The 26,457-nt window shown below is 30.9% G+C and overlaps 1 protein-coding gene and 1 long non-coding RNA gene across 12 annotated transcripts in view; one reads left to right on the top strand and one right to left on the bottom strand.

The window, feature by feature from the left end:
* Nucleotides 1-13,959, bottom strand: part of LOC141560940 (uncharacterized) — a 186,497-nt gene extending 172,538 nt beyond the window's left edge. Inside the window, exon 1 of the long non-coding RNA XR_012487911.1 lies at nucleotides 13,841-13,959. This is a non-coding gene — a long non-coding RNA (uncharacterized LOC141560940). The remainder of the gene's footprint in view (nucleotides 1-13,840) is intronic.
* The window catches only part of ROBO2 (roundabout guidance receptor 2), a 632,113-nt gene that overhangs the window by 250,184 nt on the left and 355,472 nt on the right, over nucleotides 1-26,457 (top strand). The window lies entirely within an intron of this gene.

Genomic DNA, 26,457 nt, shown 5'->3' on the forward strand with positions numbered 1-26,457 from the left:
AATATTCCATAACATTCATACACCACAACTTATTCAGCTATTCTCCAACTCACTGGCATCCACTCAGTTTCCAGTTTCTTGCTACTGCAAAAAGGGCTGTCACAAACATTTTTGCACATATAGGTCCCTTTCCTTCCTTTAAGATCTTGGGGATATAAGTCCAAATAGAAATATTGCTGGATCAAAGAGTATGCATAGTTTGATAACTTTTTTGAGCATAGTTCCAAATGGCTTTCCAAAATGGTTGAATTCGTTCACAACTCCACCAATAATTTATTAGTATCCCAGTTTTCCCACATCCCTCCAACATTCATTATTATCTTTTCCTGTCATTTTAGCCAACCTGAGAGTTATGTAATGGTATCTCAGAGTTGCCTTAATTTGCATTTCTTGATCAATAATAATTTAGAGCATCTTTTCATATGGTAAGAAATGGTTTCAATTTCTTTATCTGAAAATTGTCTGTTCATATACTTTGACCATTTATGAATTGGGGAATGGCTCAAGTTCTTATAAATTTGAGTAAATTCTCTATGCATATTTTAAAAATGAGGCTGTAAAGCTGTTCTTTAAGATCATTTTAGATGACATTGCTTAAAAAGTTATAATTTCTTAATCCTGTAAAGGATTAAACTCAGTTGAATCTTATGAAAGTCCCAGAACACTTGGAGGTGTGTGAGGTTTTTCAAATGTTGTGAGCTATTTTAAATTTTTTTGTTGAGTATAATCCCAAACATTTTTCCCTAGGATGTTTTTCTTCAATTTGTATAGCCATATGCACTTTTTTTTTTGCTACTTAATCTTTTTTTATTATAACTTTTTTATTGACAGAACATATGCTTGGGTACTTTTTTACATCATTATAACTTGGCCTCAATTATATTCCGACTTTTCCCTTACCTCCCTCCAACCCCTCCCCTAGATAGCAAGCAGTCTTATACATTTTAAATATATTATAGTATATTCTAGATATAATATATGTGTGTAGGGTCAAACAGTTCTCTTGTTGCACAGGAAGAATTGGATTCAGAAGGTAAAAAACAACCTGGGAAGAAAAATGAAAATGCACAGTTTACACTCATTTCCCAGTGTTCCTTTTTTGGGTGTAGCTGATTCTATCCATCATTGATCAATTGGAATTAAATCTTCTCTTTGTTGAAGATCTTCCATCAGAATACATCCTCATACAGTGCTGTTGAAGTGTATAATGATCTCCTTCTGCTTATTTCACAGTTCATGTAAGTCTCTTCAAACTTCTCTGTATTCATCCTGCTGGTCATTTCTTAACAGAACAATAATATTCCATAACATTCATATATCACAGTTTACTCAACCATTCTCCAGTTGATGGGCATCCATTCATTTTCCAGTTTCTAGCCACTATAAAAAGGACTGCCACAAACATTTTGGCACATACAAGTCCCTTTCCCTTCTTTAGTATTTCCTTTGGATAAAAGCCAATAGTAGCATTGCTGGTTCAAAGGGGATGCACAATTTGATAACTTCTTCGGCATAATTCCAGATTGCTCTCCAGAATGGTTGGATTAGTTCACAACTCCATCAGCAATGCATCAATGTCCCAGTTTTCCCACATCCCCTCCAACATTCATCATTATTTTTTCTTGTCATCTTAGCCAATCTGACAGGTGTGTAGTGGTATCTCAGAATTGTCTTAATTTGCATTTCTCTGATCAATAGTAATTTGGAACACTTTCATATGAGTGGAAATAGTTTCAATTTCATCATCTGAAAAGTGTTCATATCCTTTGATCATTTATCAATTGGAGAATGGCTTGATTTCTTATAAAGTAGAGTCAATTCTCTATATTTTTGGAAATGAGGCCTTTATCAGAACCTTTAACTGTAAAAATGTTTTCCCACTTTGTGGCTTCCCTTCTAATTTTGTTTGCATTAGTTTTGTTTGTACAAATAGCCATATGCACTTTTTAAAAATTACTATTTTTTTTATTTACCAAATATATGCATGGGTAATTTTACAACATTGACAATTGCCAAATCCCCTGTTCCAATTTTTTCCCTCCCTCCCCCCCCCAGATGGCAGGTTGACCAATACATGTCAAACATGCTAGAGTATAAATTAAATACAATAAGCCATATGCACTTTTAAGGAAATTGAAACCATATGTCTATTTTCCTTTAATATAAATTCAGATAGACTTGCATAACCAGTTGTTGCATCACAATTGTGTATGAAAATTTGATATAATTTGCTGGTGAGGAAAGTTGATGCTGATAGTGAAGATTAACAACCACATGCTATATTCCTAAATCCATTCCACCTTAGTTTCAGAATCTGCTTACAAAACTATTATAAGTATTTGGAAAAAATCATAATACATTTTAGAAATATAATAGATTGTTGACCATGAGCACTATCCTTCACCCTCAAACCACAAATAGGCAAGATAGCTTTTTTATTTCATAAGAATAAACTACTAAGTATTGGAAAAGCAGAATTATTGACAGAAATTTAAAGAGCATAAGTTAAAGAAGCCAATACAATGCTGCTGATGAGAGAAAAATTATATGATAATTCCAAATCTGGACTAAAGTTGGAATAATGTTTTTGAAACAGGAAATTTTCCTATTGAATCTTTGAAATTAGAAGGAAAAACAAAGGAATATAATGCAAAAAAGTAGAAATAAAGAAAGAATCTGAGTCATGGAAACGAATAGATAGTTTCAATAGTACATATTGCTATATAACACAATGACAAAACTTACCATTTTAAATTAATTTACTTAATATTCACTATACAAGCAAGTATAATATTTGTTTAAAAGTTCTTATTATCCAAATATGCCTTTTTTTAAGTTTAGCATTGCTTCTTGAAAAAAGTATTACCTTTTTAAAATAAGAATAAAACTAATGGGATGCATCAAACTACAAATAGCTGCATTTCAGCTTTAGTCACATTATGTGATCTTTGTTTATATGTCATTGCTAATAAGAGAACTAAGGATCAGATTCTGAAAATATAACAGCACTTTAGTACTGTAAAATAGGCCTTTATATCACTTAAAACATTTGTGTCATTGCATTGTTTCTACCTATATTTATTGAACATTAAAGGAAAATGTATCATAAAAGGAACTTCTAAATATTTATTTACATGTTGCTCTTGATCTTGTCATGCCTGTTTTCTCCACATTTTTTCCAAAAAAAAAAAAATACATTTCATCTTCAGTATCTCGTAAAAAAAATAATAATGCATTGGCAAAAAAGAAATGCTCTTTTCCTAAACTGCTTGCCAATTGAAAGGGAAAAACATTAACCTGGTTGGAAAAAGATTTTTTTTAATTTTATTTTTACAAGCTTCTGTTAGCCTATTGACATTTCCTGTTTGGCCTTGCTCTCTGATGTATAGAACTAGTAAGTCCTGGGACACACATGTTGATGACTAAAACGTTGCATTTTCCTTAATTAGTTAATTATTTGATGTTGATATGGCATTTATTTTAAAGGTAAAAATAATTTAAAATTTTTTCACTGAGTAAATTCAAAACAAAACTTTCATATTTTTAATTAAGTGAGGAACTGTATTGGATTTAAGCTCAAAATGTGAGATTTTCAAAACTAAGGCATGCAGAAAATGATCCTTTAAATACTAAAAAAAATAGTTTTCATACTTTTTGTATGAAATCATCATCACTGCTATTATTAAATAATATGTACAACCTAATTGAATTCCATAAAGTTACTTGTGCTTTACCTAATTCATATAAACTTAAGACAACGTTCACATATATAGTGAAATTTTATTATCTCACCAATATATTGTTTTATTTGATGATTATTTATGAAGAAATTTTTGCCATGAAAGCACAGGTAGATAAAAAGTATAAATCATGGAATTAAAATTGACTGATAATTATTGGATTGTTTTTGTACATTCAACTGATTTTCCACTAGTATCTACCATAATTATGATCATCATTTGAGTGGGTATGCATATCCACACAAAATGAATAGGACACACAAAAAGAAGAGGATAAATTGTGAGTAATTGTATGTAACTCTAAATCGGGAAAACCATATGACCGTTACAGTTTTACTTGATTGACTTGTCATTTGATATGGATCGGGTTGATCTAATTTTTACAAAGTCTACTTTTATTTCTTACTATCTAAAGTGAGATTGCTATAGCAAGGAATAATTAGAATTTCATATTAGGCTTTTTCCAAAATGTTTCCTAGTCATCATATTCAATAACTAATAGTGTATATTCTTCTTCATTTAAATGTCTATTGCATGTATTAGTTCCATGTGCATATGAAGGTTCTAACTTATTATTTTTTCTTTCCCTGAGGATAACCTGTTGAAATTTAAAATCCATTATTCATAGACAGTAATAATAGCTTATAAGAAATGCAGTATGTCTTACTTAAAACATACATATAGTTGGAAATTTAAGAAAACAAGTGATTTATGCCTTTTTCTTTATTTACTCATTTTGAATCATTTTATATGACATCAATATCATGCATATATTTCCCTGTTCTGTACCACCATATATTATTACATATATTGATGATGCTAATAAGTATTGATTATCTATCTTAATCAAGAAACATTTATTGAAAATCTACTTTTCTGATAGGAAAAAATAATGAAGACGGTTGGAGGGAATGTGTGAAAACTGGGACACTAATACATTGTTAGTGGAACTGTGAACAGATCCAGCCATTCTGGGAAGCAATTTAGAACTATGTTCAAAAAGGTATCAAAATGTGCATACCCTCTGAACCAGCAGTGTTTCTACTGGGTTTATATCCCAAAGAGATCTTAAAAAGATGGAAAGAGACTCACATGTGCAAAAATGTTTGTGGCAATCCTTTTTGTAGTGGCAAGAAACTGGAAACTGAATGGCTGCCCATCAGTTGGAGAATGGCTGAATAAGTTATGGTATTTGAATGTTATGGCATATTATTGTTCTATAAGAAATGACCAGCAGGATGATTTTAGAAAGGCCTGGAGTTACTTACATGAATTGATAGTAAGTGAAATGAGCGGAACCAGGAGATCATTATACACAGCATCATATTATATGATAATCAATTCTGATAAATGTGACTCTTTCCAACAAAGAGATGACTGATGCCAGTTTGAATGATATTGTGATGAAGAAAGCCATCTACCCCCAGAGAGAGGATTGTGGGAACTGAATGTGGATCACAATGTTATATTCTCACTCTTTTTGTTGTTGTTTGTTTGCATTTTGTTTCTTTACTTATTTTCTTTCCCTTTTGATTCAATTTTTCTTGTGCAGCAAGACAATTGTATAAATATGTTTTCACATATATTTTAAGTGTAAACATAAAATTTACACATAATAGTTAACATATTTTAACATGTATAACATACATTGGATTGCTTGCTACCTAGGGGAGCAAGGGAAAGGAGGGGAAAATCTAAAAAAGGCTATGCAAGGGTCAGTGTTGAAAAATTATCCGTGGATATATTTTGAAAATAAAAAGCTTTAAAAAAGAAAAGAAAATATATTCTTTGTAAGCTACAGTATTAGGGACTGGGCACAAAACAAAGGCTTATAGTTAAAGATTAAATATTGAGTTTGCCTGTTTATCTTATTCAGTTAAAAGAGGGAAGAGACAAGAGAAAAATTAGAATATAAATACTTATTAAAAACCCATGTGCCAGGAAATCTCTGTGCTAAGTGCTTTACAAATATTACCTCATTTGCTCCTCTTAACAAAGCTGGTAGATAAATGTTGATATTTTTCCCATTTTACTATTGACTAAACTGAGTCAAATGGTAGTTAAAAGGACTTGCCCAGCATCATATAGCTAATAAATATCTGAGATTAAATTTGAACTCAGGTCTTCCTGAATCCAAAACCATTGCTGTGTCCATTTGTCCCACTTAGCAACATCTGAAATACAGTATGTTAGCCATTCCACCCAGCTTTTACATTTGCCAAATTTGAAGATTATACCATGTTTCTCTGTATTTTTTCTCCAAAGTATTTTTTCTCTTTTTTTAATACATTAAAGGAAAACAGCTAGATGGTACAGTGGATAGAGAACTAGTCTTGAATTCAGGAGGACCTCAGTTCAAATCCAGCCTCAGTCACTTAATATTTCCTAGTTGTGTGACCCTGAACAACCCTAACTTCTTTAACAAACAAATACATGTGAAGATATTTTTCAACATTCATTTTTGTAAGATTTTGTGTTCCAATTTTTTTCTCCCTTTCTCACTTTCCTTCCACCTTCCTAAGCAAGCAGTCTGATATAGGTTTTACATATACAATCCTTTAAAACATATTTCCATATTTGTCATATTGTGAAAGAAAAATCAGATCAAAAAGGGAAAAATGTGAAGGAAAAAGCAAGCAAAAAAGTGAAAATGTTGTGCTTTGTTCCATATTCAGTCTACATAGTAAGTCTTTCCAGACATTTACTAATTCAGCCTGCTCATCATTTTTTAAAGACTAAAATTCCATTATATTATCATACTATAACTTATTCAGCCATTCCCCAATTCCACTCATTCACTCAATTTCCAATTCCTGCATCTGGTAGTCCATTATATCAAAAGCAGTATAGTAATGAGAGGTAAGAATAACAAAATAGGTAAGGGTCATATAGTTGATTGACTTGGATGACTGAGGAAGATGATTGAACTTAATCTGCAGACAGATAAACTATATTTCATATTTTGATGAATTTCAGGGAGAAGGGTATTTCAAAACAAAAATTTGCGTTTGACAATAACACCATTTCTTAAGTTATTTTTTTCAAAGATTAGAATTCCAACAAGTAAGTGATTATGTAATTGTGTTTCTAAATATTTGAGTAAAACAAAATTTATTTTAAAGAAAGGGTGACTCAAAAAGTCAATATTCTATATAGTTCAGTCTGAAAAAAAATGTAAACTATATTTTCTGTCATGCTCAGATAAGCATTCAAAACCTTGGGGCTTGGGGATTTATCTTTAAATCGTTTTCCAAAGAGTCAGTAGATATTTTAGATAGGAATGGGACTTTTCCTTGTTTTTATTTAAAATTTAACTTCTATATACCAGTCCCAACTCACTTCAGTTCTATGTAAATGTTTTAAATTATAAATTTGTATTTAATCAAAAGATGTTATGTATGTCTAAATGTGTAAATAATATCCTAAGAAGTAATTAATTTTAGTTTGTAGTCTTTTGCCTTAGGGAGCCTATTTAATGACTTGATGTGAAACCTTTTACAGTTTATTAGTGATGACATTTTGAGGACACAGAGTTGGAAGAATGGAGAATAATAAAACTAGATGTGGTTTGTATGCTCCGCTATGTTGTACCAAAATTTTATTCACAAGCAGATTCCTTTTTAATATATTGTTGGGGATGAGTAGAAAGAAAAGTGCTTGTTTTGAGGTTAGAGATACTTAAATTTCAGGTATTTAAAGGAAGGAAAATTAAATAAGTTTACCAATTTGCAAACCTAATTTTCTTAGTTTCAGAGACTTCTTGATTTTATTAAAATTAAGTAAGAGTTACAGACTTGCCAACATCACATGTGAAATTACCATAGCAGTCATATTCTTTGTGATGAACTACTTTATCTTGTAGTCATAAATATAATAAACATAATTGATATAATATGTTTTATATATATGTTTATTTTATTTATATTTATATTAAGAAATGAAAAGATACAAAATGATGGAAATTTCCTTATCTTTATATATTGCTTAATTACCCAATTCATTATTTTTTATCCTAATTTTCTCATGAATACTTCTGTGATATTAGGCAGAAAATTAGCATTAAAAGTTGATGTGTATTAATCAGCAAGTGTTTAGTGAACACCTACAAGGTGCTAGGTACTATTCTAGGCAATGGAGATGCAATACAAATAATGAAATAATACCTAATGCTAAGGAGCTTACATTCTAAACATTAGAGATAAGAGATGGAGTGATGTAAGGCAGAAACAGATTGATGAATGATTTGATTGGATTACAGATTATATGAAGAGAAATGACATGCATATACTTGGACTAGACTTTAGTTTTATATTTCATTCTGGAAGCAAGGGGGAGACACAAGAAGATTTTGAGTAGAGAATGACATGCCACATTTGCACTTTGGAAAAATCGTTATGGCTCCTTTATTTTGAAAGAAAGACTACAATGTAGAAAGACTAGAAGCAGGGAGATCAGTTAAGAAGATGGTGCAATAATCTATATGCTACATTAACAGAGAGAAGCAATTAGACACAATAGTTATTGGGAAGCTTGAAACAGCAATATTTGATAATTGCTTTTTTATATAGAGTGAAGAAGAGTGAGAAATGTAAAGAATGTAAGAATGATATTCTAGGAAATGTTATAATGATAGTGAACTGGACAAAATGGGGGGATGGACACTTGTATATATGTTTGCATATGACATTTTTGACACTGTGTAATAGTAAAGATGTATCTTGAGTAGATATTTGAATAATTCAGCTAGACTATGAGTTAGCCCCAAGTTGAATTTCATTTAGGAAATGCCCTTCATTTAATATCAATATTCTACAAGTCATTTAAGCTTTCAGAGCCATGGACCATTTTCAAAGACAGTGTGTTTCAGAAAAGTTCTCTTATGCATCAGTGAAATTATTGTCTTCACCCAGGAAATTACATATCTGACAAAAAAATATCTCTTCAGAAACTCTAAGGATTGGTTTTGTTCTTCCTTTTCCTTTTCCTTACCTCACTACTTTCAGTTGTTTGATAGCTTTTTGTAATATAGCAGGTTTGTTGGTGTTATACAGAATATTAGGTCATTAGTGGTATTCAAAGGAGTAACAATTATTCTTAGGTATGGCAGAAAGCATTGACATAAGCAATTTTTCCAGGAATTATTTTTGATGGATCTTGCCCTAGTGAGGTACAGAAACAGTTACACAAGAGGCAGTTATTTGCCCCTATAATTCAGGTATACTTGATTAGCCAGAATACAATTTTATAACCCATATTAAAAAAATCCTCATTGAGCATCATATACTAGCTAGATTTCTATTTTTAAGATTCTCTTTTTCATTACATTTGGCATTTTAATTTAGAATACCAGATGTTTATCGTACAAAACTGGGGAACAGACATTAACAGAGACATTAATCATACAGACACAAAGTAAATATCTTAAAATTTAAATAACAAATGTATATCTGCTTAAAAGATTGTTGAACTAGATATTAGCTTATACTTTGTATTATGAATATAATGTAATTTGGCAGTGTTTTTATGATCTGGAAAAGACAATAACTTGACAGAAGTTCTCAGTTTTGTTTTTTAATTAATAATAAATTGAGAGTACAAAATGATATCTAATGGTTTCATATGTTGCAGCATTGCTGCCTAACCTAGGTAACCTTTAGCAACAAAAATGTGATAACTTGGCATATTCAGAGCACTATTTCATCTTCTTTAGGTCTACTGTTCATCTTGCCTGAATTATTGGAGGAATGTCGCTTTTTAAATGATTTACAGCTTTGCTAATTAAGGGTCTGTATGAGTTGAAGAATATAAGAGAGTTGATTTCGTGAATGAGACAGGAATAAATTGTTCACTTTTTTAAAGGGATATCAACATTTTTTAGCCACTAAAACATCAATTAGTCTTTTTTAAGCAGTAGGGTAAAAATAAAAGAATCACAGTAAGTCTCTCAGTGTGTATGTTTGTAAAGTATGTGAAATATTTGCTCTTTTTTTTTTTTTCTTTCACTCATATAACAGAATCTTATGTTTAGAGAAGGTACTAAGATTTTTTTTTTGTAAAAATGTCTCTGTATTAATTACTTTAGTATTAATTCTAGCAAGTGGGCACTATTGTGAAGATGGTGGAATGATTAGAAAACAGTCTTTGCTGTTACTTCATTCCTTGCATGACCATTAATCACACTAAGAGTCTGGCCTCAACATCCTTCTCTTTTCCTTCTATATTTGGTCATTATATTCATTTCTTTGGATTCAGTTATTTCCATAAAGATTATTCCCAGATATATTCACTAAGAGCTAATTTTTCTTTTTATTTTTATTATAGCTTTTCATTTACAAGATATATGCATGGGTAATTTTTTCAGCATTGATAATTGAAAAACCTTTTGTTCCAGTTTTTCCTCTCCTTCCCCCCACCCCTTCCCCCAGATGGCAAGTTGACCAATACATGTAAAATATGTTAAAGTATAAGTTAAATACAATATATGTATACATGTCAAATCTAATTTTTCAACAGAGGCTCAATGTCCTCTTTCCGACTGCCTTCTGTTATATTAAACAATATTCCTTGTAAGCATTTCAAACCAAAAATTATCAAAATAGAGTTTACCTCCCCCACTTTAAGCTCAGACACCCTAAATCCTGACATAATTTTCATTCTCACTCACCCTGTGTATCAAATGGCCTTTACATATTTCTCACATGTCCCTTCCCCCTTCTAACAGAACTACCACCTTACTTTAGGCCTTCATCTCCTATCCTTTAGAGATAATAGCCTCCTAATTATTGAGTCTTCCTCAAATCTTTCTCTGTTTCTGTCAGTCCTCTATTCAGCCGCAAAAGTGTATTCACAGGCTCCCTTAATTTTGCCAAGGCATCTAGGGGGCTCCTGGTATTGGCATTTGTCTGCTCCACCACCCTGGGGTTCAGGATTTCCTGCTGATTTGCTATGGGGGAGTAGGATTTGCCTCTAGCTTTATGGGGAGCTTCTTGTTTTGAATTGAACCCCCACCCCTTGATTAGAATGAGATGCCCTATCATGTAAATCCTATAGGTTTCCTGGACTAAAAGATTCTTTCAGTCTGTCTCCTTGTTTGTTACATTGATCCAGTCTTTGTCTTGGGGTGCTATTTTATAATTGTCAGGAAATGAACATCAGGTTACAGTGATTCACATCTTGCTTTGCTTTCTTAGCTCTTTAAAGTTGTTTAAATAAAGAAAATTGGCTATATTCTTGAGCTAGCACTTCTTAAGGTTAGACATGATATTTAAAAAGTGGCTAGACATTTCTGAATATTATTGTACAAAAAATTACAAATTAAACCAATTGTTCTAATACTTTAGAAAAATTAATACTACGCATGTAACTGAGAAATGTCTCCAAAGCCTGATTTTTCCAGATACCTTCCAATTTGGTTCTTCTGATACAGACATCTCTTGAGTACTTTAATCCTATTCTTCAGAATATAATTTTTGTAGTACTTGTGCATTGAAGATGAAATCTTATTTGATTATACTGGATTGCATCTCCGATATGTGAAAAATATTGGAGAAGTTCAAAATTTAAAATAATTACAAGCAGTATATCAAGGAGTTGTATTAAAATGAAAAATAAAATAAGAAGTCCTCAGTAATTTTGTTTCTTTAGATAATTTTAAAATGGATGCCATGTCTAAATCTAGAGAAAAGCTTCATTAATCATATGCCCTTTTCAGTATGTGTTTTCATTAAATGAAAATATATATTTATCAGAAATGATGACCTATGAATAATTTCTAGATTTAGGCATTGCAACAAGTGAAACAATATGAGTACATTTGATGTGTCTGGTATGCCTCCCCTCATACCTCTTCATATACACTCATTTATTGGAAAATTACTTATTTGTCTTAGTTCACACAGCTGGCAAAAAGTTTACACCAGACAACTACAAGCTCTATTGTTGCTTTACATCATCAATGATAGTTTTATTTAGTGGCAAATGAGATACCTCCAGTTGTAAGCTTTTTATAAATAAATCTGATTTATTCAACTTCATTCTCATTGTTTAATTTCCATTCCTGCCTATTGCCTACTGATATTCAGAAAAAATATTTGAGTGAAGTCATTACAAAAAAAATGTCATTTGCAAGTTGCCATCATAATTGGGAAGATCACTCAATTCATATTTTAATATGAGAATTATATATATGAATAAAGTTATTCATCCATAAAATGGTTCAACATATTCCCAGTTAATTCCTCTATATTAGCAATAGAATATAATTCTGGTTTTATAATGGTCCAAAAATATTATACTAATTTATTTTTTCTGTCTCTTTTTTATATTATCTAACATGGATTTGGGAAAATATCTCTTTGATCATAAATCACTTTGATCACTTCATTTTTTCCATTAGGTAAGTGAATATATATATATATATATATATATATATATATATATATATACATACACATATCTTCATATTGTGTATTTATTTATTTATTTTGATGGGAGGGTGATCACTGCGAGGCATTAATTGTGTATTTAAAGTATTTTTATCTTTATTTAGAAATTGAATCTTTGAGAATGTATATGTGTGTATGAGTGAGAGAGAAATGAGTTATTCATATGAACAAATAGTAATTTTCAGACTATTCCAGGCTATATTTCAGTGGAATAAATGCTATAATAACATAGCATTTAATATAGCATTATAATGCTAAAATAATAAATGAGGTGCCGTATTCTTTGAGAAATCAGCAATGATGCACTAATTTATTCTGTTGCCACACTAGTTATATTTGGTTTTATTTGTTTTACCTTTGTTTCAAAAAGTTTTATGATTATTTCAATAATGTTTTATATTAATAGAAGGTGATAGCTGTCGATAAAATGCTAGTTAAATAACCTGGTTAGGAGAAAGCAATTTTTTAACCTGTTAGTTCAAAAATATATTGACTCTCTATGTGAAAAAAGCAACAAGACCTAGTTATCAAAAGTGGTATTATAATTTTTTGGTGATCCCAGAGACATATAGTGTCAAAGAAATAATAAATCAAAAACAGAACCATTTTTATATTTTGAGTGTACCAGGTGGTCAGCCATTTGGAAATCCTACTGTGGTGGGTGAGGGTGTGTGTGAAGGTTTATGAGCCGACAAAATGTCATTATTGACCTATTATTATATGCTAGGCATCTTTAAGATTGAAGGAAAGATTATATAAGTAAGCATTTTATAAAATCTTTTGCAAATTACATATTTAAATATTTTCTACTCTTATATAACATGAGCACATATTCTAGTTAAACAAGTTTTTAAAAAGCCATTATAGTTGTAGCCATTGAGTTACTTTCTTATTTTAATTAGAAACTGCAATATTTGTCGTTTTATTGTTAACAACTGAGGGCAGAAAGGTTGGAAAAAGATAAAAGATTGTCTCTGGTATATTGTGATAAGAAAGCTCTCAGAGAATAACATAAAAATGGCTAGATGTTAAATGAATGTATTATGTTTCAAGTTTAGACCATATGATATATAAAGACAAGCCAAGAGAGAAAAAAAGAAAAATGTACTGTGGATTTTCTGATATAGTTTTCTTACTTTTTTCATGAAAATTTGACATTACTGTACCTCAGATAGAAACAGTAGGAAAGAAACAGCTGTATATAAGAAGGCTGTGTTTTCCACTGTCAGAGTATAAAGGAAAATGAAAGCTCTGGGCATCATTAAAGTCATGAAAGCCTAGGATGTGTTGACTCTGCCCTCTCAACACCTGGATTGAAAACCCAGTGTGAGGTCAGTGCAAAACAAAAAACTGAATAGCTTATGCTATTAAATTTAAGTTTTGATGTTTTAAAAATAAATCTATAATTGTAGAAAAATGTTCTTCATTACCTATATGGTTACATGTTCCAAAAGAACCATGTGTCTGGAATTATTTTAATTAATTATTTTAATTAAACTTGATGGTCTACTCCTTTTCCAGAGAGTACAACAGCATGTTCTGGAAAACACATAAGTGAGAAAATTCTATCTTCTCCTACCTGGAGTAATATGGGAAAGGGACTGGATTTTTCTTTTTCACCTAAATACACTGAGGGGTGTTGAGTCAATCCCCTACCTGGGCTTTGGTGGGCATCCAGATCGCAACCAGCGTGGTTCCACAAAGAGTCGCAATCCAGAAGAGATGAAATCAAGGTGCTCTTTATTAGAGGAGCTTTCCTCTGCCTTCCCTTGCCCTCTTTACAATCTTTGGTCCCTCCTTATATCCCCCTTTCCACACCAACCTCAAGGAAGTAAGCTATGCTGACATGGTCAGAGAAAAGGTCAGAGACCCTGACAAGGAACCTTATGCTGACATGGATGAGTCAGGAAAGTAACAGAGATCACATCCTGATGACAGAGCACTTCTCAGGAAAAACATGTTTTTGGGTCACTGTGACTTGCTCTTTGACCTGAGCTATTGTCAGCAACCTTTGCAAGCCCCTGGTCTCATGTCTGTCAGGGGAGCTACAACGTAATATTTCCCTGTCTCCAAGCCAGCATAGATTTCCTGCCTGAGCCCACGACCCTTGAGCTCTGTGTCAGCACAAACTTCTTGCCTGGGCCCTCTGGGCCCCAACAGGAGTACTTGTATGTCTAATGCAAAGGACTTAATGATTTCTGACATAATGCCAGTAGTAAATCTGTTTTAATAATAAATATGTCTAATTTTTGAGACTTTCTTATTTGTGGAATTAATCTCTATTGCTTCTTTTCTATGATCTAAATGGATTTCAATTATTTTTTGTTCTGTATTTTAATGCAGATATTTTAGTAATATTTAGCAAAAAATTAATATGCCACTTAAATATATTATGAGCAAGAATATATTGATATAAACAAATTAAATATCATAAATTTTATATACCATTTAATTATATTATAATCATTAAAAAATAAAAATACATATTGGATATAGGACACATATGCTAATCTTTTTCATTGTGAATTTCACACCACTTAATGAAGTCACATTTTTTTGACATTTTTAGCTAATGTAAATGATTTTTCTGTGTCTCCTTACTGTTTCTTTTACCTTTTCTAAGAGATATATATTGTTAATTTATCTTTTCAAGACATCCAATTAGGGAATTCCTAATTATTGGAACCATAATGTCAGTAAGCTCTGTTAATCAAATAGTAGGGTTTCTATTTAGTTGGCCATAAGATGTTTATGATAGATAATATGGAGAGGCTGTGTAAGAGTGGAGAGATAATATAGTGTGGTATAAAGAGCATGGGATTTGAAATCAAGAGAAATCTCCTATTCATAATTTTCTTGTATATATTTAATAGTTTTGCGATCATCAGCAGAGATTTTGACTTCTAAGAATGTTTCTCCATCTGTAAATGTTTTTCTATTTACCTCACAAGATTGTTCTGAAGATCAAGTATGTTAATATTTGTAAAATGCTTTGCAAATTTTCAAACAACAACGTTATTTTATGATGGCGACTATTTTCGAATGAGTTTATATTCACTCTTGATATGTAATAATCAAATAAAATTTCATTGCTTTTTTTTTTTTTTTTTTTTTTTTTTTTTTTTTCCTGAAGCAATTGGGGTTAAGTGACTTGCTCCGGGTCACACAGCTAGGAAGTGGCCAGATTTGAACTCAGGTCCTCCTGACTTCAGGGCTGGTGCTCTATCTACTGTGCCACCTAGTTGCCCCTGTTCCATATATATACAACAAATATCATGTTGCACAAGAAAAATCAAATCAAAAAGGAAAAAAAAAGAAAGAATAAAACATGCAAGCAAATAATAAAACAGTGAAAATACTATGTTATACACATTCAGTGCTCACAGTCCTCTCTCTGGGTGTAGATAGCTCTCTTCATAACAAAACCATTGGAACTGGCCTAAATCATAGCATTGTTGAAGAGAACCACATCTATCAGAATTGCTCATCATATAATCTTGTTGTTGCTATGTACAATGATCTGATTCTGCTCATTTCACTTAGCATTAGTTCATATAAGTTTCTCCAGAGCTCTCTAAAATCATTCTGCTGATCATTTCTTATAGAACAATAATCCATAACATTCATATACCAAAACTTATTTAGCTATTCTCCAACTTGGAGAGAGAAACCCAGTAGAAACACGGCTAAATCAAAGGTTATGCACCTTTTGGGCATAGTTCCAAATTGCTCTCCAGAATGGTTGAATGCTCTCCAGAATTAGTTGAACTCCACCCACAAAGTATTAGTGTTCCAGTTTTCCTACATCTCTTCCAACATTCATCATTCTTTTCCTGTCTTCTTAACAATCTGAAATGTGTGTAGTGGTATCTCAGAGTTGCCTTAATTTGCATTTCTCTGATCAAAAGTGATTTATAGCCCCTTTTCATATGACTAGAAATGATTTTCATTTTTTCATCTGAAAATTGTCTATTCATATCCTTTGACCATTTATCAATTGGAGAATGGCTTGAATTCTTATAAATTTGAGTCAGTTCTCTAAATATTTTAGAAATGAGGCAGTCTTTAGAACCTTTGAATGTAAAAAAAAAAATTCTCCAGTTTATTGCATGCCTTCTAACCTTGTCTGCACTAGTTTTATTTGTACATTTTTTAACTTAATATAATCAAAATTATTCATTTTGTATTCAATAAGGTATTTCAATTCTTCTTTGACAAAAGTTCTTCCTTCTCCATAAATCTGAGAGGCAAACTATCCTTTGTTCTTCTAATTTGTTTATAATATCACTTTATGGCTAAATCATGAACCCATTTCGACCTTGTTTTGATAGAGGGTGTCAGCTGTGTGTCAATGCCTAGTTTCTGTCATACTAATTTTCAGTTTTCCCAGCAGTTTTTGTTAAATAGTGAGTTCTTGTCCCCAAAGCTAGGGTCATTAGGTTTGTCAAACATTAAATTACTATAGTCACTGACCATTTTGTCCTGTGAACTTTGCCTATTCCATTGATCAACTATTTGATGGCAGTTGCTTTATAATGTAGTTTTAGATCTGGTATGGCTAAGCCATGTTCATTTGCATTTTTTCATTAATTTCCTTGAAATTCTTGACCTTTTGTTCTTCAGATGAACTTTAGTGTTATTTTGTCAAGGTCTGTAAAATAATATCTTGGGAATTTGGTATGGCACTGAATAAGTAAATTAATTTAAGTAGTATTGTTATTTTTATTATATTCTCTTGGCCTACCCATGAGCACTTGATATTTTCTCAATTCATTAGATCTGACTTTACCGATGTGGAAGGTGTTCTGTAATTGTGTTCATGTTCATATAGTTCCTGACTTGGCCATGGCAGGTAGACTCCCAAATATTTTATGTTATCTATGGTTATTTTAAATGGAATTTCTCTTTATATCTCTTGCTGTGGGACTTGGTTGGTAATATATAAAAATGATGATGATTTCTGTGGATTTGTTTTGTATCCTGCCACTTTGATAAAGTTGTGAATTGTTACTAGAATTTTTTTAGTTGATTCTCTAGTATTCTCTAAGTATACCATCATATCATTTGCAAAGAGTAATATTTTGATTTCTTCATTACCTACTCTAATTCCTTTAATCTCTTTTTATTCTTTTATTGCCAAAGCTAACATTTCTAATGCAATATTGAATAATAATGGTGATAATGTGCAACCTTGTTGCACCCTTAATCTTATTGAGAAAGGTTCTAATTTATTTCCATTACATATGATGCTTGCAGATGGTTTTAAATAGATGTTGTTAATCATTTCAAGGGGAAATCCATTTATTCCTGTACTCTTTAGTCCTTCCTATTAGGAAGGGGTGCTGAATTTTGTCAATGCTTTTTCTGCACCTATTGAGATAATCATGTGATTTTATTAGATTTATTAGATATTAGACAGCAGTCAATTATGCTGTTGAACCAGCCCTGAATTTCTGGTATAAATCCTACTTGGTCATGGTGTAATATTATGAGGACAACTTGCTATAATCTCTTTACAATATTTTATTTAAGATTTTTACATCAATATTCATTATAAAAATTGGTCTATAATTTTCTTTCTCTGTTTTGACCCTACCTGATTTAGAATCAGCAGCACATCTGTATCATAAAAGGAATTTAGTAGGACCCCTTTACTTATTTTGCAAAATATTTTGCATAGCATTGGAATTAATTGTCCTTTAAATGTTTTCTAGAATTCATATGTCAATGCATCTAGCCCTGCAGATTTTTTCTTAGGAAGTTGATTAATAGCTTGTTCAATTTCTTTTTGCAAAGTGTCACTAATTAAGTTATTTATTTTCTCTTCTGTTAATCTGGGCAATCTATATTTTTGAAGCATTCTTCCACTTCACTTAGAAGATTTCCTCTTTATTTGTGGAAAGGTCTTTCTTTTCTTTTTTGAGACTAACAATATGATTTTCTTCTTTCATTTTTCTAATCAAATTAACTAAAGGTTATCTGTTTTATTGTTTGTTCGTTAATTTTTTTTTCAGAATGTCACATTTGGTATTTAATTAGGGATTTTGTTTGTTCTTTTTCTAGCTGTTTTAGTTGCTTGCCCAATTCTTTATTTCTTTTTCTATTTTGTACAAGTGAGCACCTAGAGATATAAAATTTCCCCTAAGAATTTCTTTGGCTGCATCCCATAAATTTTGGTATGTTGTCTCATTATTATAATTTTCTTGGATGAAATTATATATTTTTTCTATGATTTGTTGTTTTACCCACTGATTCTTTAGGATTAAATTGTTTAGTTTCCAATTAATTTATTTTCCCCTGGCTTTTTACTGAATATAATTTTTATTGTTTCATGATCTGAAAAAGAGGCATTTGTTTTTTTGGTTCTTATGCATTTGATTTCGAGGGGTTTTTTTTTGTCCTAATACATGGTCAATTTTTGTAGATGTTCTATATATTGCCAAGAAAAAAGTATATTTCTTTCTGTCTCCATTCCATTTTCTCCAAAGCTCTACCACACCTAACTTTTCTAAAATTATATTTACCTTAACTTTTTTCTTATTTATTTGTGATTCAATTTATTTATTTATTGAGAGAGCAATTTAAGAATTAGCCCACTAGTATAGTTTTGCTGTCTAATTCTTCTTGCAGCTCTCTTAACTTTTCCTCTAGGAAGGTGGATGCTATAACACTTGGTGCCTATATGTTTAGTATTGATATTACCTCATTAGCCTTTATCAAGATGTAGTTTCCTTCCTTGTCTCTTTTAATTAGATCTATTTTTTTTGCTTGATTTGAGATTAGGATTGCTACCTCTCCATTTTTTAACTTCAGTGAAGAAAAAATAGATTCTGCTTCAGCCTAGCAAAGTATTGCTCTGCTTTATATGTTATTCTTGTAAACAACATAAAAAACATAAAAAAAAAATTATGTTTTTTAATCCAATCTGCTATCTGCTTCCATTTTATGGGAGAATTCATCCCATTCACATTCATAGTTAAAAATACTCTGTATTTCCTACCATCTTATTTTCCCCAAATTATATTTTTCTTTCTCTTTTCCCCTTTTCCCTCCTCCCCTGTAATTTGCATCTACTACTACCCTCTCTCAAACATCCCTTCCTTTTTACAACTTCAACTTTTTGCAACTTAATTTGCATTTACAAATGCAAATTAAGACAACTCTGAGATACCACTACACACCTTTCAGATTGGCTAAGATAATAGGAAAAGATAATGGTGAATGTTGGAGGGGATGTGAGAAAACTGGAACACTGATACTTTGTTGATGGAATGGTTAACGGATCCAACCATTCTGGAGAGCCATTTTGAATTATGCTCAAAAAGTTACCAAACTGTACATACCCTTTGATCCAGTACTATTTCTACTGGGCTTATGTCCCAAAGAGATCTCAAAGAAGGGAAAGGGACCCACATGTGCAAAAATATTTGCTATAGCTCTTTTTGTAGTGGCAAGAATCTGGAAACCGAATGGATGCCCATCAATTGAAGAATGGCTGAATAAATTGTGGTATATGGGATATTATTGCTCTGTAAGAAACTGTCACCAGGATGATTTCAGAGAGGCTTGGAGAGGCTTACATAAATTGATGCCAAGTGAGATGAGCAGAACCAGATCATTAAACAGAGCAACAAGACTATATGATGATCACTTCTGATGGACATGGCTTTCTTCAACAATAAGATAATTCAAACCATTTCCAGTTGTTCAGTGATGAAGAGAGCCATCTATCCCCAGAGAGAGGAAAGTGGGGACTGAATGTGATTCTTAACATAGCATTCTCACTCATTTTATTGTTGTTTGCTTGCATTTTATTTTGCCTCACTTTTTCTTTTCTTTTTTTTTTAACTAATTTGATTTGATTTTTCTTGGAAGCACAATAATTATATAAATATGTATGCATATATTGGATTTAGCATATATTTCTACTACATTTAACATATATTGGATTACTTGCCATCTAGGGGAGGGCATGGGGCAAGGCGACAAAAGTAGAAACACAAGGTTTTACAAGGGCTAATGTTGAAGAATTGTCCATGCATATATTTTGAAAAAGAAAAAGCTTTAGTAAAAAAAAATATTCTCCTGGAAATGTGTTATACTACAAATATTTGTGGGTTTTGTTGCTCCAAAATCAGTTCAGAGGCTTGGTCTGGTATTGATCTGAGGAATGCTAGGGAGAGATCTGATAAAAATCTGTGCAGTTTCCACCATTTTGGCATCTCTGCCCTCTGTTTAGATAGTTCTAATTTCATATGGTCTTGGAAAAATAAATAATATTTAGGGGACTATGAAATTTCAGAGTAATAGGTTATATTTCCCCAAATTCATATTATATCTCCACTGATAAAAATAGAAACAAAGTAGAAACTCATCACTTGTGGAATCACAAAACAAATTAGGTACCTGAATGTAATGCAATTTCACTGCACAATGATGCAAATGGTAGGAAGGAAAAGCTAAATTGAACCTTGAATAATTATAATGACCAAACATATTGTATAGAAGAGAGGCTAAAGACTCAGGAAAATCTGGGTTCAATATCACCATTTAACACATGCTTTCTATAATTTATTTTTGTTGATTTTGTTCTCTCTGTTTCTCAACACATAGTGGCACTCACCTGTAATTTTTTGAACTGAAGAAGGCTAAATTTGGTAAATCATTTGAATTTAGGAGTTCTGAATTAAGACAGGGCTAAAGCCAAGTGGGTAGCAATACTGTCTCTCATCAATATTATGAGTCCCTAGAAGCAGAGGACTATCAAAGCATTTGAAGCTGTTTAGACCCAAGACTAAGTCAGAAATGAAACAAGTTAAAACTCTATACTGATCAGTGGTAGGACTATAGCCATGATCTAGGCAAGGTAAAAAAGGAAGATCTAACCTCCATCCTTCCCTTTAAAATATATAATTTGCTTTCCTCTGAATTTTTCCCTACTTTTTTGTTTGTTTGTTTGTTTGTTTGTTTTGGGTTTTTTTTTTTTTGTTTTTTGCTTTTTTGCTGAGGCAATTGGGATTAAGTGACTTGCCTAGGAAGTGTTAAATGAATGAGACCAAATTTGAACTGAAATCCTCCTGACTTCAGGACTAATACTCTATCCACTGCACCACCTAGTTGCCGCTTCCCTACTCTTTTTAAACAAGTTTTTTTTTTTTTTTTTCCCTTCTTAAATTGATGGCCATATTATTAGAAGTTACTAATTATACAAGGTTTTGTCAGCATTATTTGAATTGTCTCAAGTGAAGTATTTATGAATTACTAAAATTCATTGTATTCATCTGTGGTTAGTTATCTCCCTTCCTCCCCATACCTTCTTCCATTGTGTCACATTTTCTTATGTCATTCCAGTGTATTAGCGTTATTGAGGGTGACAGAATATATGGCAACACAACTCCAAAATGTCATCATGCATCTCATTATATATGAATATTACTTTTCCTTCTGTAGGCAGAAACTTAACCTAATTCTGAAATTGATATAGTAATTTTCATCTTTCTTTATTTTTCTGCATTATTCATTTTTAAATATGCCTTTTGCTTACTTTCATTGCTTGATTTAAAATTTTATTATTTTAAAAATTGTGATAATCAGTATATTGGAAACATTTTAATCACTTGCCAGTCTGCATTAGCTTTTTAAATTATTAATAAAGGGAAATCCATTGATTACCTCTAGTTGTTGGAACATGTCCCTGACCTAATTCTGCCGTAGGCTTGAAAGGATATGAGAAGACTAGCAAATGCATAGGCTAAACATCAATTTTGTAGGATTTAAAGAGAGTAATTTTTTTTTTTTATTCCTAAAGGAGAATATTCTTTCTTTTTTTTTCTTTTGCTTTTGTGAGAAGCACTATGACTTTTTTGAGGTCTAGCATTTTAAAAATGCAAAACAACTGTCATGGATTAAAATAAACTTTGGAATGCAAGCAAAATGTACTGAACCCTTTTCTTCCTCATTTGGCCCCCATAGATTATGTCAATATTTCAAAATCTGGCTATATAAAACTATTGCTTTGGGAGATTTTAAAATGATATTTAAACCTAAGATAAATATTATCTATTTGCATTGGATGTTCTTTATGGTATAGAAGAAATTTCTTTTTCCAGGCATTCAATTTTCATTTTTATATCTGCCTTAGATATATGATTAATGAAATAATCTTGATTTTTTGTCTGATCTTATTTTTCTACCTAAGAGAAATTAATATAATTTTATTTTTTAATTTTAAAATATATTTGCCTTCTCCATTTAGTTTTACTTATTAAAACGATTTTTATATATTTTAAATTTTTTGAGTTTCAAATTATTTTTCTTCCTTCTTCCCTCATATTTTCCTCCTGAGATGGATGTAGGTCATACATGTGCAATCATATAAAACGTTTACATATTAGTTACAATTTTAGACTCTTTTAGTACTAATGCAATGAAGAAATACTATATTTACCCTCTTTACATGTTTAATCAAGCTTTAGTATTTGTTGGATAAATTTTCAGGCTAGAGTTATAACTAGCAACTTAGCAACTTATTTTATTTAGTACCTTTCAGAGACATGTGTGAAGCACAAAGAAAAACTTCTAAAAAGCTTCAGTAGAGCTGAAATTGAAAGATTATCAGTAGCTTGTTCTCCAGAAATGATTTTTGTGAATTTAAAAATACATCAGTGATATATCTGCTGAAGTAGAGAACTGATGTGTAAGTTGACATTCCATGATAAAAATTCTATTGATAAAAAGATAAGAGTCATTCACTGCTCACATATATTGCTCTGTCACAAAATGTAATTTTTTCACAAATACATAGGACACATTTTGATCTATACAGTCATACAAAGATTTGTGTCCTGTCTACTTATTATTAAATATACTGAGTGTGTGTTTTTTTTTTTCTCTCAGTTCCTGAAAAATGACAAAAAAAAATTTAATTGGAAGCAAAAGACAATGGCAGGAAAGTTTTCTTATGTGGCTAATAAGTTAGATCTGATTACTCTTTACAACTGTCTGCAGGCCTCATTGTATGCAGAGTTGATCTGAAAATGTATTGATAAAAACCATGAAATGGCTTTTTGTTTATATTTTTTGATTAAGTAGTGAAAAGCCAACTATTTTTTTCTTGTATATGTAATCTTTCAGTGAATAGAAGCCTTTCCATTACTGTTTATTTTTTCATGGAATTAGAAACTTTGTTTACAATGGTTTATCTTCAGAAGAAACTATAATTATGATGGTTTCAAAGCAACTTATATCAGAAGCTTGGCTTACCCAAAAGAAGATAGTAGCCAACTTGTATATACAGCAATAATGCTTTTCTATGCTGCCACTTAAAGCAAAGTCTTTGTTAGATGCTTACATATGAAGAATATTTGACCCACTTCTAATTAGTATTCAGGTTTACAAGATAATGATTGTTGGTGTTGGGGCTTCCATTTACAGGCCATTTATCTGTTTCTGAAGAAAAAAGAAAACTCTCAATAGAACGTATTAAAGATAATAAAATGGTAAAGAAGCTCCAAGTAAAAGATTGATTAAGTATAGGATTATTATTTAAAAAACAAAACAAAATAAATCACTAAATTGTTGAATAGAAGACGCTTTGAGTTCAATGAAATAATTTCTTTTGTCTTTTTGATGATTCAAAATGGATCTTCGTTTGCAATTTCTTTTTCTTATATATATTTAGAAACTTGGATTTCAAGAAAGCTAGGTTTAATTAAAACTGGAAGCAATGTCACCTAAAGATTCATTGATTCTTTTCCATGTATATCCCTTATTTTTCTTCTTGTTTGTTTTTTCTGTGGATATTATTAGCTTCCAAATATACCTAAACTTAATTTTTTTTATTTTCAATTATTTGTTTTATTAACTTTATGTAATTTTCATATATTATAGTCTTTTATCTTAATAGGTTATTTTTTAAAATCAACATTTTTGAAATTCAACAAATGTTATGCTTTCAATTTAATAGTGACATTTAATAATTAATTTTGTAGTTATACCCTTATTTGGTTAGAAACTTGTTTTATATTCACTTACTAATTCAAAGGATTTTCTTACTAAAATGTTTCTGGGTTACTGTTTTGCTGTTTTTTAAAAATATTCAGATATAATCCATCAAGTATACATTTTGATTTCATTCTATAATTACTCCAACTATGTACTTTTAGTTTATAACAAAGTATATTCCATAATTCTATAACAATGCCTCACAAGTCAAATGAGATTGATTATTGTTAAAATTTTTATTAGGGCAGCTTAATTTCAAAGTAATTTAATACTGTATAACAATAGATTGTGAGCATAATATTAAAATTCCTTCACCTTAATTTCTCCTGCTTTGATCCTTTGAAAACTACAGTTGTTTGAAAGAAAAAAAAAATTCGTGTTGAATAATTGCTTATTTTTCCTTTATCCCAGAAGAGCGAAAGAATCCACAGGAAGCATAGCCTCCTCCCCAAACCAGATGTTACTTTATTAAAAATTGAATACTTCTGAGGGAATTGAAGAGACATATACTTTAGGGAAGGAGTTTACAAAGATTGCAATTCTGAGTCAGTTTCAAAACTAGACTATATTATCTAGTCAGCATTTAATTTAAATGACATAAAATATTTTCATTACTTTGAGGGAAGTTGGAAAGAGCCATGAAAAAACACAAGAAATACTGCTTATACCATTTTTCTTTAAAAACTGTTGACACTAAAAAATGTTCTATTTTCTGAAGTTAATTAAAATATTTTTTCAAGTACTACTTCTTCAAAGAATATTTGTATTCCCACCCACTTTCTAATGGTGATTGTTTTATCTTTGAACTAGAACATTAATAGTAGAAAAATGAAACTAAATCAAGATATCAGCATTCATTTCTTGATATTAACTTTCTACTTTACCTTCTGTTTTGATGAGGAAGACTATAATAAAGGTATGATAGTGCTCTTCAAACATTGTGTGATATTCAAGAAGTATAAAACTTTGATCTAATTGGATCTATAGGGCAAAACCAAAAACAGTGAGTGGAAATTGAAGAAAAATAGATTTCTGTTCAGTTCAACATTAGAGAAAAAACTTCCTTAGAATTTGGACTCTTTAAAAAGTGGGATGGGCTGTCTTTGTAGTCACTGGGTTTCCCCAACACTCAATCACTGATCTCTGGAGTATATTAAGAAAAAATTGGATAACCACTTGTCCTTGGATATTGTAGAAGGAATTCCTATTCAGATGTCAATTGGCTTGTATAATGTTTTAGGTCCCAATCTTGAGTTTTTTTGAGTTTTATTCCTGTTTTTAAACCTTTGAAAAATTGCTAAAAAAGACCTTTATCAGAATCAAATGTGCCTCCCTTTAGAGGGTAGCCATGATGCAACTAACTCATAAGACTTACCCAAAATCTTCAGTACCTTTTTTTTGTACATGGATTCAAGTACAGATTCCCTTATCTGGATTTCAAAGTTCACTGAAACTGTGACACTTTTTTTGCTGCATTATTACATATTATATATCTTTTTATTTCTGTTTCTGGAATGCTTGTTCCCCTTTCATCTATTAAATTTTTCCCAACTTTTTCCACTTCTTCCTTGAACCTCCTTCTGATTTCTTAATCAGCTTAATATATCATTTAACAATTTTCTATACCATGTAATATGTATTTATTTGTATTATATTGTGTATGTATGTTTAAATATAGTATGTCTTATATCTCCACCTTCATCTTTCTCCCACTAGACTATAAAACCCATGAGGACAAGACCTATGCTTCATTTAAATTATATATTCCCTGCCCCTTGCCTAATTTCTACCCAAAAGGTAATTAATTTTCATTGATCAGATTGACAGAAAAAAGGACATCATTTATATCTGTGAGAAATCATTAACTCTTGAGAATTATAAACTGTTAAGCATTGTTATTTAACACATTGTGAATCTATTTCCTATCAGATAATAAATACCTCAAAAGGAAAGCTAGTGCTTTGCTCTGAACAGTACTGAACAAATGGTTAGCAAATTTAATTCTAGATTATTGTGTAATATAAAAAAGATGTGATGGGAAGATTTTTTCTGAAATATGGATAATACATCAAGCTCATGTTTACATCTCCACTGAATCTCTGTTATGTCTAATTATTTTTAAAGCTAATATTTTTCAAGAATTTACTCACATGCAACAAATTTTAGAATACTTTAAAATAAAACAATATATATTTAAGGATAAAAATATAAACTTGGCAAACTAGATGTTTCTAAAAGAATTATTTTTTTTCATAAATTAACTTCTAAAA

The sequence above is a fragment of the Sminthopsis crassicaudata genome, chromosome 3 (genome assembly GCF_048593235.1).
Source record: "Sminthopsis crassicaudata isolate SCR6 chromosome 3, ASM4859323v1, whole genome shotgun sequence".
Lineage (NCBI taxonomy): Eukaryota > Metazoa > Chordata > Mammalia > Dasyuromorphia > Dasyuridae > Sminthopsis > Sminthopsis crassicaudata.